Genomic DNA, 19017 nt, shown 5'->3' with positions numbered 1-19017 from the left:
GTAAGAGTTCATTTTTTCTACAATCAATGTAAATAACTTATCTACATTGAGCACAAAACGATGTCATTTTAAGACAGAAATCAAGGTATTTTTGTAATTGTAACTTATTTTAGGATTATAATAGTCTTTTTATTATATTTTTTCAACTCAAAACGATATCATTTTGGGACCGAATATAGAAAACTTATCTGTATTCAATGTAAAAACATTAAATCCAATTAGTAATAGGAAAATAGAGGTGTTATGTTACTTAACACAACTTCTTTCTCCTACTCACTCAAAAAAGCATGAGAGGCACTTCAATTTTTTTTGTCCTTTTATATAATGGAACCCACAATATTTATGTGCACGTAAGACGGTATTTTTCTATTATATTCATAAAATTTTTAATAATAATAAGGAAAAAGTTCACTAATACCCTTGTAGTTTATTTCAAAATTATCTATGTTTTTATGATTTTTTTATCATATATGACTTATGATTTGTAAAAGGATATATTTTTTTATCACATATACCACCGTAATTTTTTACTTTTTACAAATTATACGAACATATAATAGAAAAAAAAATTACAGATACAAGTGATTCTTTTTTTCCTAATAATAATAAAACAACAAAGCGATATATTTTCATTTTCCCACCACCATTGCGGTTCTTTTCCTTTTTCTACTCTTTTATCGGCAACCAAACGTTGTTTGTTTCTTCTCTGAAGTTGGAAAGTGCGACTCACCTGGTTTGGAGGTTGCTATTGACGTCGGCGTCTACTTCTGAACTCTTGTCTATTTTCGGTATGCTTTCAAATCTGCGACTCACTTGGCTTGTTGATCCTTCTAGTTTTTAAATTTGCGTTATTTTAGGGGCGTAGCTTTCATGCAACACTTTTTTTTTTTTTTGGAGCTTTTAGTTTTGTTTTTATGTATTTGAAATTTTTTGAATGGATGATCAGATTGGATATTGTATGAGTAGTTATTTCATGGTCTGTTTGCTATTTTTGCCCTTTTCACCTTTCACTGGGCCAAAGAATGTATGTGTAGTAGTGTAGTACCCGCAGCTAACACTTATTTACACTGAACTGGATGAGCTAATTCCACCTGTTAATGTTAATCAATGTATGAAGAGACTATTGGAGCTCATAATTCATCAGAAAAATTATGATTAACTTGTTTGAACAACCTTCATATTGCTGTTAGAGGTTGTTGTTGAAGCAATAAGATCATTTTGCTGTGATTTTCTTTTCTTTTTTATTAAATAAAAAATGCTATTAAAGCTTTCAAAGGCCCATGGGTTGGCCCTTGGGATTTTTAGCCATAGCTCATGTGGGCTGAGGATGAATAGGGTGGGATGGCCCATATCATATTGACTGCTCTAGTGTGTGTGAATTTAATATTATGAACATATTAGGAACCAAATCCGTGGATGAAGATTGTGAGCTACCATGGATGAAGATTATATTGGATGATCTATGGAGAAAGTATGAAAATCCTATGATGTTGTTTTGTAACAACAAAGAAACAACTAGCATTGCTCATAATTTGGTTTAGCATGGTAGAACTAAACATATTGAAAGACCGACATTTCATAAAGGAGAAACTAGATAGTGGACTAATTACCACAACAAATGTTTCTTGAGCGGTCCAGCTAGCAAATGTGTTAACTAAAGAACTTCTTATGAAGAGGACTTAGGATCTTACTGGCAAGCTGGGAACGGTAGATATTCATTCACCAATTTGAGGGGGATTGTTATAATAGTCCCACATCCTTTACCCCATAATATTCTTCGTATATTCATTTTAATTGTTGTATGATATTCTTCGTCTATGAAATAGCCTCTTTGCAAAAATGCAAGGGTAAGGCGGTGTATAATCGAATCAATCCTCACCTCTACTCTCGCAAATTGGGGAGCCTTGTGCACCGGGGTTTGTCCTTATTTTGGTACCATAGATTAGTCATTATTTTAGGCAGCTAAATATTTAGCTAGGTCTATATATGAGAATGAACGTGTGTACAGTTTAATTAATTAAGAAACAATATTCTATATTTTTTCCATTCAAGTGTTTAAAGCACTGGTTTGATGAACTCATTTTGTTATTGAGTTTGACCTTTACTTTGATTCTAAGTTCTTACTCTCTGCTTGTCAATACAAGTTAGGTGTTTGCCACCAAACCCCTAAACCGTCTATCTCATCTTTATTTGTCACATGTGTTCTTCCTTGCTTCAAATAACTAACTTTCCTTTTCTCTTTAACACGAGAAGAGCTTCCATGGATAACAGAGATATTCTTGAGAATGCCAATGAGCGTATGTATACATTTTCTTTTCTTTTCTTTTCTTCTCTTTCTTTTTCTTCTTCTTCTTACTCTCTCTGTCTCTCTCACTCTCTTTCTCTCTCTTGGAATTTCGCTTTGCTTCTATTTATGCTTATGAATATGATTCTTGTGTCTTTTTGTATTGTGGCATTTACAGATTGCCCAGGTCCTCAGTCTGAATCTGCTGGGAAATCTGATGCATGCGAAGGATGCCCAAATCAGCAAATTTGTGCCACTGCCCCCAAAGGACCTGACGCTGGTACTCTCCACCTTTATCCTATGCTTTTATGCTTCTTTCCAACAACTATCAACTACTTCAAAATGACATGGTTTACTTATATAAGCTTGTTAAGGCACCATGGCTAATGATTCTAGAATTTGGGACTATTTCTCAGTGTGTTGTGAACCTAATGTGCTCACTTTGTAGATATTGCTTTTAGTATGGTTTCTCCTCGGGCTCATTGTTGTCACTGCTTATATATGGTGTGGGATCAACCCTAGTCATGCTTTCACCGACAGAAGGCTTGCACAATTGGCTAGCTTATGACATGTTCTCATTGTCCTCTGAAACTGATTATTTTTATCCTAAAAATATTCTTTTTGGCTCGTCTTCTTTTCCCTTAAATCTTTAATGGTTATAGAGCACTTTTTCTTGATGGAAAAAATATGTGCTTTCTTGCTATTTTCTGTAGAACTCTTAGGTTGTGTTTCAAATGGGGCATTTCTGAATTGGAAAATTCAAAATGTGAAGCAATTGAATTGCCTTAATTTTTAAGAATATTTGTCACTTTGTCTTCTACAGTTGTTTCTGCAGATCTGGTTGCCATTGCAGAAAGGATGGCTACCGTGAAACATAAGATATTGGTGTTATCAGGAAAGGGAGGAGTTGGCAAGAGCACATTTTCTGCCCAGCTGGCATTTGCTTTAGCGGCCAGGGATTTTCAAGTGGGTCTTCTTGACATTGACATTTGTGGTCCAAGCATCCCTAAGATGCTTGGCCTAGAAGGTCAAGAGATACACCAGAGCAACCTTGGGTGGTCTCCTGTCTATGTGGAATCCAACCTTGGGGTCATGTCTATTGGTTTCATGCTTCCTGATCCTGATGAAGCTGTTATATGGAGAGGTCCACGCAAAAATGGTCTTATCAAGCAGTTTTTGAAAGATGTTTACTGGGGTGAACTTGACTTTCTAATTGTTGATGCTCCACCTGGAACATCAGATGAACACATTTCAATTGTTCAATGCCTTGATGTCACTGGAGTAGATGGTGCAATCATAGTTACTACTCCTCAACAAGTCTCTCTCGCTGATGTGAGAAAAGAAGTGAATTTTTGCAAGAAAGTAGGAGTGAAAGTTCTTGGGGTTGTCGAGAATATGAGTGGCTTGTGCTAGCCCATCACCGATTTCAAGTTTATGAAGCTGACAGATAATGGTGAGCAGAAAGATGTTGCAGAGTGGGTTTGGGAATGCATGAGAGAAAAAGCACCAGAAATGCTGAATTTGATTGCTTGCAGTGAAGTATTTGATAGTAGTGGTGGTGGAGCAGTGAAGATGTGCAACGAAATGGGGGTACCATTTCTTGGCAAGGTTCCTTTAGATCCACAGCTTTGTAAGGCAGCTGAAGAAGGCAGATCCTGCTTTGCTGATAAAGACTGTGTTGTGAGTGCTCCATCATTGAAGAAGATTATAGACCAGTTGATGGAAACTAACAGGTTTTTTATTTTGTGAAAACGGTTTTCTTTTCATTGTTTAAGTGGGTTATTTTACCCATTTTGGATGTACCATCTAAGTCGGTGTGTATTTAACTAATTAAAAAATGTTGGACTAAATGATGCAGGTATGCGTGATTTAGCAGGCTAATTTACTTTCTTTTTTAACCTGCTGAAACTGCCACAATTTTGTGCTCATTTGCTCAGATGTGATGGTCATGCTAAGGTAAACATTGCAGCCTCTCTATTGGAATTTCTTCTCCTTTATTGTACATTATGATTACTACAATCTTGCCATTAAAGGAAGGTAAAACAGGATATTTGGGGTGATTTGATTAGATCGTTGAGGCAAACTTATAGACAAATCGTGCACCTATGCTAATTCTGACTTTATTTTCTTCTTAGGGTGGCTAGTATAAGGATAATTATGTGAGTAACAAGTTGGAAATGGATGATAGGGTAAAGAGATTATAATTCCATTGGTGTAGAGATTATTAATGTAAGTCTCTACTTGGAGATGTCCTCGTGTCCTTTCTTTCGGGCTTTGGATTGGTGACCTTTAGCTCAGAAAATGCTATGAGATTGGATAGACCTTTCGAAGAAGAGGTGAGGAGGGCTGTTTGGGATCTTGATACAGTGTACTCTGCACCTTATAATCCTCATGCCTCAGCAGATTAATGAGGTTTTGGTTATACATTGCATATTATAATATTATTTTTAGTCCTGCTGCAGGTTAATAAGGTCTTGTTGTAGAATTCATATTATCAATGCAATTGTTGGAGCACGATAAAAATATCATGGTTTGTTCTATATGAATTTCGATATAGAATGGTATTCTAAATTGTGTGTGTGTGTATGTATATATGACAAGAATTCTCGGTGGTGAATTCTTATTAGTTATCTCAAAGTCGTGTTTCTTAATGGACATAAAATATTTTTTGCGTCAAATAGATGTCAAATGATTTTTTCAACCAGCAAACTAATTCTATCCTTGCGAGCCGAAGGAACGGAGTGTTGAAAGAATTGATTTGTTAATGAGCATTATTATTGGAAATTTTCAAGATTATCTTTGAATGCTCAAAGTTTGATATTCAAATCGAGTTTATAACTCTTATTTCCATTAGATGTCATCCTCTCTCAATTTGTTCTCTAAAACAATCGGAAGATAATCTAGTAAATTTTTCGATTATGAAATTCTTTGATCAGGGATTATCGAAAAGAAATAACTTATTTTTTTATTTTTTATTTTAATGGAAATAGAATATGAAAAAAACTATTTTTATGTCATATGACATAAGTTTTTTCTCTTACACATCCTTCGATAATTGTGCTATTTTTTTTTGTCTTTTTTTTTTTTAGGTGGTGGAACTTATTAATTTGTCTTTATGACATGAGATAACTATCTTCTTTAACATGAGATTAATAAAACTCATAGAATATATATATAAAGCTAATAAACTATTCAATCTAACCAATCTAGCTAATATTAAATAATAATATCGAAGTTATAATTCATGGTGATGATTGAGTTTTTAATTAATTGAAGGTGCGTATTCTGTCAGTGGGCCTTTTATGGGTGAGTGCACAGTCTCTTAATGAATATTTCGAGGAATTTTATTCTTAATGAATAACACGTGGCATGTTAACTCTCCTTTGGAAGTCGATTTTATGGTCTTGTCCATGAGTCAAGCAATTGTCAAGCTTTGGTATATAATAAACACGAATATGATTTGCCCTCAATGCCACGAAGTCTACTCTTTACTTTGTTAGGTGAGGTTACAATTAGCGATTAATCTAGTTAGTTTATTTCAATAATAGATCAGATAATTATTTACTGTGGTTTTTTAATTGAGGATTCATTTGGCCCTTAATTTAGGTAGATTACTATTATTTAAGGTTCGTGCAATTACATATCCCATACTCAACCTTCAACAAACCAACTGTAAGAAGGAGAATTCTTACGCACTCTCAAACTAAGTCAATTAACTTTTATTTATTGTTGTTGTCAAACTTTTTTTTACTCTATCATCCTATCATGTTTTAATGTATCGTTACTCAAATTTTACAATAAAATCTTGATTGCTAGGCGTATTAATCTCATATATCTGTTAGCATGTTTTCTTGCTTTCCAACTTGAATCATGCAATATTTTCATTTCCTCCAAGCATGTTTGGTTTGAGGGCATTGAATAGAACGGTCATTCTCATTTCCAAGTATGGCAATGGTTAGGATATTGGAATAAAAATGAACACTGTAAGAATTGGAATGCTGTCTCAAAAGTGAAAGAATTACTACTCTATTTAACCAAAATATAGTTGTCAATAATAGTCCAGCCCACATGGCCCACCTGTTTAACCCAAGATCCTTTAGGTCAAGATGTGTTTTTCGTAGGCCCAAAAATTTGTCTGGGCTCATCTCACCCATAATTTTTTAGCACAAATCAGGCCAAGCTGAGCTTTTGCAACGTAAAACACATACCTAAAAATGAAATAAGTGATCAAATGATGGTAGTTCAATTGGCGTCAGATAACTTAGTAGGTGGGGGTGAGAGTATGTGTTTGATCCTCCCCAGTATAGTCTTTGGAAGGGGTTTAAAGCCTTAATCCCGAGACTCGCTTCAAATTGGACTAATAGCGAAGTGATGAACCGATTGAAATATTTAAAAAAAAAATAAAAATGAAATAAGTCATTCCATTCTTATTAGTACCAAACACAATATAAGAATGGGTGTTCGATTTCATTCTATCCTCACTTTAATTTCCATCCCCATTCTCATTTCCTTCAAAATGATTGCATTCAACCAAACATTACTTGATTCCTAACATTCCATCTCCAGCTAATGGGACACAATATGGTTCCATCAATTTGTACTCTGTCATCTATAAAATAATCTATAAATAAACTAGTGTTTAACAAAATGCAGAATATTATGAGCAGCAACCAATGTCCCACTATTGGAGGGAGGCTAATTTTTAACAAGTTGGTAGCATGATTTAGGGCATACTTCGAAAATGAAAACCATGAGCAAAGTATATAAAGGATTGAATTATTGTTTGTATGTGGTCCTCACCAAATTATACTTATCTTAAAAATGTATATGGTTAATCATATAGTCTGTCCAAGGCGACCTACTCTATTTTCAATTAATGGTGGAAATAGTTTAAATGCTTTGAAGTATTCATTCAAAAAAATAAAATGGCTTATTAGCACTTAAAAGAGAGTAGGAGAAAACAACAAAGAAAATAATTGTCTAGGGCAGAATTATTAGACTGAATTATATATGGGAAATGTATATATTATGTAATAAGAATAAAAGTTGTTTTCCTGCACAAACAAAAACATACGGGTTCACAATTTTTTTTTTCTTTTTTCTAAACTCATTTTCTCTCTCTTCTCTTATGTTTGTGCAGGATCGAACAGTGCTTTTTATGTAACATTATACATGTATAACCCATTTTATATATATATATATATAGCAAAATGATTTCTGCAGCTGCTGTATCTACAGCAAGCAAGGATACACGTCCGAATCCTAGGATACGGCAACGGATCCTGAGTTTTTTTTTTTTTTAAGAAGCCGTGGAGCCCACTTTTCTGTGTCAGCTGTAGATAACACTATCTACGGCTGCTGCAGAAATGTTAAGCCTTATATATATATATATATATATATATATATATATATATATATATATATATGACATAATGCCATCAAAATTAACTTGACATTTTATTCTAAAAGTTAGAATTAAATTATATAAACAAAATATAATGAGAAGGGACGATGGGAACCTATCCGAAAGATGCGCAGAATATACACTTCGATACAAATAAGGGGTAATAATCATTATGAAGAGAAAATGAAAGGTAATAATATGAACACAATAACAAGGTCCTACTAATAATGAAAACTGAACGGGGCTAACACGTGTACGGAGAAGTCCGTGCCTGCGTGACAGAACGATAATTCGTGGCGCAACACAAAGAGAAACTGGCCCAAGATTTTTTTAGGAGAATTCGGCCAATTATTTGGATTACTTTTTTCTAAAGTTATTTTAAATAATTTTATTTAATATTTTTCGTAATAATATTTTTTTAATAAAAATCATGATGTATTTATAATTTTAATTTATTTCAGGGTTACAATAATTTTTATCATTTTTTTTATTTTTTAATCTCAAAATGATATCATTTTAGTGAATATTAGATAAAATTGTCTAAGATAATATTAGATACTTTTTTCCAATTATTAAATGCTTAAGATTTTTAATTAACTAATATCAATTTTTTTTATATCAATCCTTATTAACTCTTTTGTTTTATATCAAAATTTAATCATAATTAAAACTTTTCGTTACTTTCAAAGTATACTTGATAGGAATATTTAGGAGAATTGACTTAACTAATTTAAGATAAATATAACGTTGACGAAGACTTTATTAAGAAAAAAAATAAAAATGCGATGTGGCGAAGAAAAGCCTTCTTCTTTTATATAACAATTATAATTTTAATTTTGTAATATTAAGATACATCGATATGAAAATATTTATAACTTACAAAAATAATATATCAACGTTACACACATATATATATATATATATATATATATATATACACACGAAAATAAGTTTGTCATATTATAAGAATGACAATGTTTCATTTTACAATAGGATTCGATTCTGGATCCTAACTTTTTTAATGTGATACAGTTTCGTATCTTGACTTTTTTATTTTAATTGTGACACTCACACTTAATTTATATGAATAGATAAAAGGTTCGTTTTTTCTGCAGTTACTGCGGAAGATAAGTTATCTGCAGTTACTGCAGAAGATAAGTTATCTGCAGTAAGCCTAATACGACATCATTTTTGGACGGAAATCATAATATTTTTATAATTTTAATTTATTTGAGTTTTATTATAGTCTTTATAATTATAATTTTTTAACTTTTCAATCTCAAAATGATATCGTTTTGGAAATAAATGTAGTTAACTTATCTACAATAACTTCAAAAATATTTTTCTGTAGATAAAATACTTTTGTCATGTCACATAACAAAAAACGAACATGCGAGATATGTATATATAATAGAGAAAAATATTTATCCTTTTAAATGACACAACTTATATTTTTTCTTTCTCACAAAAAGATGGGATCCACACCTTTATTTTTTTCTTTATTTTTTTTTGTCAACTCTCTTTTTCTTTTATCTATCTATTTCTCTCTCTTGAAATGACACAACTTCATATTATTTGAAATGACACACACTTTTTCCTAAATAATAATGTGTATATTCTTAATAGGGTTTTATAAGAGTTATGTTGTAGGAAAAGTGATTGTGTAATGTTATAGAGATTCGTTTTGCGTGCCTTAATTTTTTATTTATTTTTTTGTTTTAAAAAGTGTGGACCCCACAAAATATTATGAGTGTAAGAAAATTTGTTGTGTTATGTTAAAGGATAAAACGAAAACCTTTTTTAATAATCCTCTCAGATTCGCATATATCAAGGTAATATTTTTCTTCGGTAGCTTGTCTTCCTCAACACTATTTGTTTTTCCACATGTAGGATCACAATACGAGGAAACGTTAACGTGTAATTGAAATTTATGTGTCGAGGGACACATGTCTTTGACTTAGAGCGACAGACAAAGAGTCATCTATGCCGTTCCTACATACAGTCCTCCACTCCACGCGTCACATATATTTGGAAAATGTGTTGTTCCGGTGGCTGTGGACCATTTTGATTTTTCTTGTTCTCTTCTTCTGCGTACTAATTACTCTCCTTCAATTTTTGGGACCATGGTCCATATAACCTTACTGTATGAGAAATTGTTATGATAATTAAAAAAAAACAAACGAAAATGGACATTTATGTTACTGCATGTGAGGACGTGAAGATTCTAGAAATATATTCATTTCATTAAAATAATCAAAGGTTTGACTCCCCCGGGAAAAAAATTTCGAATGTTAAGGTTTTTTATTCACGGGAAGTGTCGGATACCATGAATATTCAATAACATATGCATGATGAAAAAACTAATAATCATAATAAAGAATTCAATTAATCAAAGCTTATTAATTATATTTGCAGTCATGTATTTGATTAAATAAATCTTAGTATGCAAATCAAAGCAAAGAAAGCAAAATAACCTTGATTAATGAACAATATTAAATTTGTAGATATTGTTTTTAAATCATTGTTAAGTGGTATCAAACTTCAAGCCTGCTTGTATTAGTGTGTATATCTAACATGTCCTTTAGTCATATATATCTACATATAATGAATTAAAGTTAGTTATTGCAAGTCACTTAATGTAAAATGATCATAAGTAATGGTGCAAGTTTTGGGGGGAAAAAATTGTTCATTCAGATTATTCGGTTTTACTTGAGACAATTTAATGCAATATTTTTTTTTAAAAAGAAAAAATAGAGAACACATCTTCAACAATTAAATGTAGCGATAAAACTACAATTTTTTTTTTATAAAACCTTTAAAGCTAAAACTGTTTATAACAACAAAATAATGTCTTATGAATATCATATCATGTGAACTATTCATAATGTGTTATATTCACATTTATTTATACACATAATACTTTAAAACTATTAATTTTCTTTAAGAATATAAATAAGTTAGATCATACCAAACTTTAACTTAAATAGACGAGGCTTACATAAAATTTTTAGGTTAATTTGTCATTTTAAAATGATGCAAGCTAAATTTTAGATTTTACCTGATCTATTTTTTAAGTAACAAAAGGCTTGACCTCACCTATGAACATATTTAGGCCTCTAGGATTTAATGTTTACTTGGCCTATTAGGCTTAAAAAGCATAAATAAAAATCAAATTAAAGCACATTAGTGACAAAAAGAATTATTGATTTTCATTCATAAACTAATATATATATATATATATATATATATATATATATATATATATATATATATATATATATATATATGGTAGGATCCTTTTGACACCGGTGTCAAATTTCAAGCTTGACACCCTATTTAAGAGTTATTAGATAAAAAAAGATCAACAACTCTGATTTGTAAACATGTGACACCGTTGATCTTTTTTGATCTAACAGCTCTCAGATGAGGTGTCAAACTTGAAATTTGACACCGGTATCAAAGGATCCTACTTCTCTCTCTCTCTTTATATATATATATATATATATATATATATATATATATATATAATAAAAGATGTGAGGAGAGATTTCTTGAAGAATGTTTATGCAATCAATGTAAAAAACTTTACACTTATATTCAATGTTGTGTTATCTTATAATTTAGTAAGTTTGGCAAAATCAGACTATATTAAATGATCTAATATTTAATAAAAGAATTAGAAGTAATTATCAAAATTCAGTGAATCTGAAAGAGAAAGAAGAGAGAAAATAATCTCCATTAAACTGAATAAAATTTCAATGAACGATGCTTACAACATAAACTACTCTTATATACATTTACTATCCACAAATATAGGAACTAACGCTAAAGAAATCTGACTTCCTAACTAATCAATAAATAACATGTTGCTTAAATACATGTATGAGATACTTAAGCAAACTATAAAACTCTCCCTCAAGTTGGAAGGTAGAGATTACGGACACCCAACTTGCTAATCAAATTCTTGAATGAACCCGAAGATAAATTCTTTGTAAAAGAATCCGCCAATTGAGCAGCAGAAGCTATAGGTAGAAGATGAATAAGACCATCATTGATTTTCTCGCTGATCAAATGACAATCTATCTCTATATGCTTAGTTCTTTCATGAAAACTGGGATTGTGTGCAAGGTAAATTGTTGATCGATTATCACAATAAATTGGGATGGATTTTGTCAACTTCACATTTAAATCTTGCAGTAGATATTGAATCAATTGCATTTCATAAGTTAATGCAGATAATGCTCTATATTCTGCTTCAGAGGATGATCTAGATAATGTCCCTTGCTTCTTTGATCTCCAAGTTATTAATGATGAACCAAGAAAGACACAAAACCCTGTTATTGAGCGTCTGGTGTCTGCACAAGTTGCCCAATCAAAATATGCAAATCCACATTGTTTCAGGTTATTTTTCACCTGCTAAAATAGACCATTTCCAAAAGCTGCCTTTAGGTAACAAAGAACATATAAGGCAGCTTTCATATGCTCATCAGTTGGTTTTGACATATATTGACTTAACTGTTGCACCGCATAGCAAATGTCAGGTCGTGTTGTTGTTAAGTACAACAACTTTCCTATAAGTCTTCGATAACTGGCCACATCTTCATAAGGTTCTCCTTTATCTTTTTCTAGTTTCAAACCAGGTTCCAGGGGTGTTGAGCTAGGTTTAGCTCCTAACATACCTCCATCTGATATAACCTCAAGTGCATACTTTCGTTGATTTACCATCAAACCTTCTTCTGAACGAATAATCTCCAACCCTAAGAAATAATGCAGGTCTCCTAAGTCCTTGATTTTGAATTCTGCATCAAGAAACCTTTTAACATGGTTTATCCCTGACTTGTTGATTCCTGCTAGAACAATGTCATCAACATATATTAGTAAGGCTGTGAATGAGTCTCTTTCTTACTTGATAAGCAGCGAATGATCAGCCTGTGACTGTTTATAACCTATGGATAAGAGAGCTGAGCTAAGACATGAGGACCATTGCCTGCTCACTTGTCTTAAACCATATATGGATTTTTGTAATTTGCAAACCAGATTCGGTTGAGTAAGTTTCACTCCAAGAGGTGGTATCATATACTCCTCCTCATTTAACTCCCCATGTAAAAAAGCGTTGTTTACGTCAAGTTGTTCAAGATACCACCCCTTTGCAGTGGCAACACTGAGCAAAATTCGAATGGAAGCAACCTTAGCAAGAGGGGAGAAAGTTTCAAGAAAATCTATCCCCTCAAGTTGATTATAACTTTTTGCAACAAGTCTGGCCTTATGTCTTTCGATGGAACCATCAAATTTCAATTTTGTTTTAAAAACCCATTTACATTCAATGGGATGTTTACCTGAAGGAAGTGTTGTAATTGTCCAAGTTTTATTATGTTCGAGGGCCTCAAGCTCAGTTAACATAGCCTTTTGCCAGCTGTCATGTTGAGAGGCTTCACTGTAGGATTGAGGTTCTTTGAAAGAATTAAGGGTAAAGCATTGAGAGGAATGTTTTTAAGGGAAAGAAATTAAGATATGATTGAAGACATTGGATAAGGAGTGGTAGAACTCATATGACATTGAAAATCATTAAGATATGAAGGTTTGCGTCGTTGTCTATCAGAACAATAAGGATGAGTGGAATGAGGTTCTGTAAGAGTGTTAATGGGTTGGATAGGTAGTGTTTGATCATTGTTAGGGGGAATAGGATTTTGATTTATAGGAATAGGTGGGGTTGGTGAAGTATTTGGATAAAATGAGTCATCAAAAGGAGATATAGGTGTAATAGGTTGAACAGGGTCTTGGACAATATCAGTTTCACTCTTGGCATTAGATGAAAAGGGAAAATATGTCTCATAAAAGATAACATTATGTGTAGTAAAAATCTGATGAGAGTGTAAGTCAAGAAGGACATACCCTTTGATCCCTCTTTTGTATCCCAGAAAGACACACTTGTGTGCACGAGGTTAAAATTTTGTACGAGCAATAGAGACAGTACTGGCATAACAAAGACATCCAAATACTTTTATATGGACGAATGTGGGAGGAACACCATGAAGTAGCTCAAATGGAGTTTTTTCAAGAAGAATAGAGCTACTGATTCTATTAATTAGATGAACTGCATGCATGATACAAAATGATCAGAACTTGAGACAGAGTTGTGCTTGAAAGAAGAGAGCTCGTGCCACATTAAGAATGTGTTGGTGTTTCCTTTCTACTATACCATTCTGTTCTGGGGTATATGCACAAGAAGTTTGATGCTCAATTCCTTTCCTGGAGTAAAAAGATTGCATGTGAAATTCAACACCTTGATCACTACGTATAGTTTTGACAGTGGCAGCAAATTGGTTTTCTACCACTGAAAGAAAATTGCATATATGCATCCTTGTTTCTCCGTTGTTATTCATCAAGATTACCCAAGTAAATTTTGAGTAATCATCTACAATTATTAAGAAATATCTTTCACCATTAACAGAAGTAGTTGAAAAGGCCCCCATATGTCAGCATGGATCAATTCAAAGCATTTGCTCGTAGCAGTAACACTATTATTAAATTGAAGCTTGCGATGTTTGGCTAAGTGACAGATATCACATAGGAAATCAAATTTATTGCAAGTCACGTAAGGGAACTTTTTACACATATTATTCATAACAGAATTAGAAATGTGTCCTAATCGAAAATGCCACAAATTGGAAGTATCAATTGTGGTACTGATTGCACATTTATTCTGAACTGTTGCTTGTGCACATTTATTCTGAACTTCTACTTCTTCACATGTTGATTGTCCATCAAGCATCAATACAAAGAGACTATTAACCAGTTTAGCAAAACCAATCACTTGGCCCGAGGTTATCTGTTTAATTAAACAAATACAACCACGAAAGATGAGCTGACAAGAAACTGATGAAAGAAGCTGTGTGTTACGCAGTCGGCAAGTGTACCGATCGTTCCAAGTAATAAAAAAGTAAGTAGAGTATCGTCTCCACGAGGATTGAGGCACCAAATTTATTATAACTATTCCTCTCTTTTTGGATTAATAAAAAAGGTTTAAGGACAATTGTGGTTTGTGAAATAATGAGAATAATTCTAAAAAAAATGTAAATAATTCAAAGGTTTTTTTAAAGTTCAAGAACAACGGAATAAAGGTTGAGAAAATAATTGAGAAAATATTGTGGTAAAGAGACGACAAACACCTTTATGATCCCCACCTTGCAACTTGGATTACATTTACGTTTACTTATTCATTTAATCAAACGATTCATCATCTTTTATATGATTAGTTAAACCCTAATTCCTTAGTGACTTTAACCTTATTAACTCTATTAGAATCTTAATCCCTTAGAAATCCCCTTTCAAGTTAAACATTAGAATCAATGAATCTTTAACATTTGCGGTTCATATAGCCTATCCGTAGTGCATACATGAACAATTATCTTACCTTTTGTCAGGAATTAGAATTCCAATATCCCTATTGAAAACCCTAACCCTCGCAATCCTAATAGATTGATCGGTTCTAAAAGAATTATGGAATGAAGAACAAGGCAAGCTAAATTCAATTTAAATAGATAAGCATAAATTCAACCACACTACAAGGGGTTCACATCAAGGATTGTGACCCTTACCACAATAATTAAAAGACTAGCCAAACATATTTATATCTGACAAATCAAATGATAGAAAAGAGTTCATGAAAATATAACTAGAAGAAGGAGAAGAAGAATTCTTGAATCTTCAATCGCCAAGAGTTTGCTCTCCGATCTCCACTTTTCGTAATTCTCTCTGTGCAAAAAGTGTCTCATCCCTCTGTTTGTGATCCTTTTATTAGTTTTGGGAAAAACCTAATTTCAATTGCGCTCCAATTGAACCTCCTTTTTGAGTAATTCGCATCAGATTAAATTAAAAAGTATCGCCCACGCAATTTGCGCCAGCATCTGCGCAAATTGCGCGGAGAAATAGGGAGTAAACTGCCAAATGGCACGATTTGCTCCAGACTCCGCGAAAATTGAGCCACCTTCATGCAAATTGCGCCACTCATCGCGCAAATTACGCCAGGAAACAGAAGTGATTTGGACCAAATTGCGCGATTTGCGCCATTCTCCGCGCATTTTGCGCCAGACTCAACAACTTCAACTTCTCTCCTTCACTTCATTTTCGGTGTTTCCTACTATTTAAATGCATAAATTGAGTGAGAGAATGATTGAGAAGGAATAATCAATATTTCTTGCATTTATGACTTATTTTCACACATTTATGATTAATTTCTTGCTTCTTTTAACTTATAAAGCACCATATGCTGGACGCGTATCATTGTGTATTCGAGATCAAATTCACATGAAACTCAGGAACGTATAATGTGTCAACAAGTTGTAAAGATTCAGACAAATTTACAGTGCCTGAATAATGAGCAATGACTTCATGGTTAATTGGAAGCATGATAGTAACTAGTTCAATTTTCTTAAGTGAAGAAAATAATGAACCTATTGAGCATATATTGTCTGTAGCTTCTATGTCTAATATTCATCGATTAGAATTCTTACCAGAGGAGTTGATATTGAAGGCTGCACCTATATCATGCTTTGCTTGAGCAAAATGTGCAGAGTGATTATTGACTTCAGCTGAATTATCAACTTTAGATTGACTCATCAAATAGAAAAAGTTCTGATATTCCTCTTGAGTAATGGAGACTTTAGTATCTCTAATCTCACCATTGTCTTCAGATGCATCAAGAGTAACTGCAATTGCAGAAGCAATTCTTGCTCTATTCTTGAAACCTGGTGGATAACCATGTTTTGCATAACAAGTTTTCACCGTATGGTTTGTGCGTCCACAGTGAGTGCAAAGTTTAGTTCCTCTCCCTCGTCCATTCTGTCCTCTACCATAATATCCTCCACGACCTCTTCCGAAATTCTGTTGTTCTGCTGCATATGCCTTTGACATTAAGGAAGATTCGTTGGGGACTTCAAAGTTCATCTGTCATTCTTGATGTGTGACAAATTAAAAGAACTTATTCATGTTTGGTACAGGTTCAATCATCATAATTTGGGATCGAACATGAGAAAACTGATCATTAAGACCTTTCAGAAAAAATGAGCACCTGATCTTGTTCTCTACATTTCTTGAGTTTATCAGATGCTCAACAAACACAATTTGGCAACGGCTGCAAGGTTTCTAGTTCGTCCCATGATATTTTCAATTGAGTAAAGAAATCACTTACAGAAGAATCTCCTTAATGAAGATGATGGATCTCTTCATGTAAGTCTGCAATTCTAAAAATGTCCGATTGGGCAAATCTTTCTTGAAGATCTTTCCAAACTTCATGTGCCTTTTCTATCCAGAGAATAAATCTACCAATAGAGGGCTCAATGGAATGTTGTATCCATTAGAGAAGCAATATATTGCAACGGTCCCAAACTTGGAATGTAGAGTAATTATCTTCTGGAACTATGAACGTTCCATCAACCAGACTGAGTTTTTTTCCGAACGTAACGCCATTTTCATAGCACGAAGCCATGTGTGATAATTCTTTCTGTTAAGAAGAGGAGTCACGAGAACGAGAGAAGGACTTTCACTTGCATGAAGATACAGAGGATTTGAAGGATTCACCAGATAATCAGGAAGGGAAGCTTGCTGGTTTGCCATTGAAGATCTTACAGAGAAAGAAAAAAACAAAGGAAATGAACGATGAAGTGATAAAGTGCAATACCAAAGCTCCCTTCAGAGCTCTGATACCATATCAAAATCCAGTGAATCTTAAAGAGATAGAAGAGAGAAAATGATCTCCATTAAACTGAATAAAATTGCAATGAATGATGCTTACAAAAGAAACTACTCTTACATACATTTACTATCCGCAAATATAGGAACTAACGCTAACAGAAAATTGACTTCCTAACTAATAAGTAAATAACAAGTTGCTTAAATACATGTATCAGATACTTAAGCAAATTGTAATAGTAATAAATGATGTTTTATTGGGAAAATTTGCTTGGAAAATCCTTACTTAAGATTTTGGACCCATGTTTATAGGGGTGTGGGTGCTCTGAAAAACAATGTGTCCGGACATGGAAAACGGTCATGATATAGCTTTCTGGACCCATAATTTGCTTACTACTATGGGGGCTCTTCGTAACATGGCCTTGGTGCAGCTTAACGAGTTGACCTGTTGAGAAAGGCAAAAGAGTTGTCAACTCCACAAGGTTAATCTCTCTCGTCTGTTAGTAGATCTTGGAACGTTTGCAATGTTTAGTGTTTCTCCCCATTCATATTCACCAAAAAAAAATCTATTATTATATTGGATGGGTAGTTATAAAAAGTTTTACACTAATGTTATATCAAATTTGAAGTTTATAAAAATCCTAATTCAAAATACTTTATGATTTATATTTTTTATTACATAAAATATGCTAATTATCACATAATTTTTTTTTTGAAAATATTCCAATCGGTTCATTGCTTCACAACAAATCCGATTCGGGGCAAGTTCAGGATTAAGGCTTTAAATCCCTCCCAAAGGTGGTATCGAAGAGATTCGAACACATGCTCTCACCCCTACCTACTTAGCTCCCATGCACTAACTTATCTGTGAAGCACGGATACGCAATTTTGGGGAGAAAATGCGTGTCCGACACGGACACGCGTCCGACACGCAGTAGACTTTTTGGGACACGTTGACTTTTGGGACATGCGAATTTGACCGTGTCGGACACGTAGTCAACACATTTGGACACGTTTTTACATTTTTTTGGCAAAAAATAAATAAAATTACAATTAAAAAAATAAAAAATATTTAATAAAATTTAAGAAGTGTGAAACTGGAACCCTATCCTTCGTTCCTTTCTCGTTTGTTGACAGCTTGACGCTGGAAGTGGAGGCTGCTGCTGGTCGTTCTCATCTCCGGTGGCGGTAAGTCTCTTTCGATTCTCAAATCTCCGGTCATCTTCTTCGTCGTCTACATCTCTCCTAGAAGTTGTGTTTACTTTAGTTATATTTATTTTCAAGAACTGTTTGCCCAAACAAAGTATAAAGAAGCAGCTGAGCTTGCTGCTGAATCTCCGCAAGGAATCCTTCGTACACCTGACACAGTTGCCAAATTTCAGGTTTCTTGATAAGATATATAGCTACCCATGAATTTTCTAATGCTTGTATGTGCTTGAACTCGGAACAAAAATGGGTTTTATGAGCTTGGTTTTCCTTTTCAGGACAAAGATGAAAGAAGCATTTGAATGGTAATGGCAATGTGCATTAAAGAGGACTTCTTCTTCTTCTTTTTTCTCTTTTTATCAATGCGTTGAATATATGTGTTGCCCTACTTAGTTACTGTGCCACAACCAAATGTTCTGCATATTCATACCGA

The 19017-nt window shown here is 33.3% G+C and overlaps 1 pseudogene; it reads left to right on the top strand.

The window, feature by feature from the left end:
* Window positions 1-651: 651 nt before the first annotated feature.
* Window positions 652-4806, top strand: LOC133300984 (cytosolic Fe-S cluster assembly factor NBP35-like; annotated as a pseudogene).
* Window positions 4807-19017: the final 14211 nt, after the last annotated feature.

This window comes from Gastrolobium bilobum, unplaced genomic scaffold, assembly GCF_033153095.1.
Source record: "Gastrolobium bilobum isolate Gb01-03AN ecotype WA unplaced genomic scaffold, APGP_CSIRO_Gbil_v1 utg5059, whole genome shotgun sequence".
Classification (NCBI taxonomy): Eukaryota; Viridiplantae; Streptophyta; class Magnoliopsida; order Fabales; family Fabaceae; genus Gastrolobium; species Gastrolobium bilobum.
The sequence above is the reverse complement of the archived record's forward strand: the minus strand, read 5'-3'. Positions and strand labels throughout refer to the sequence as shown.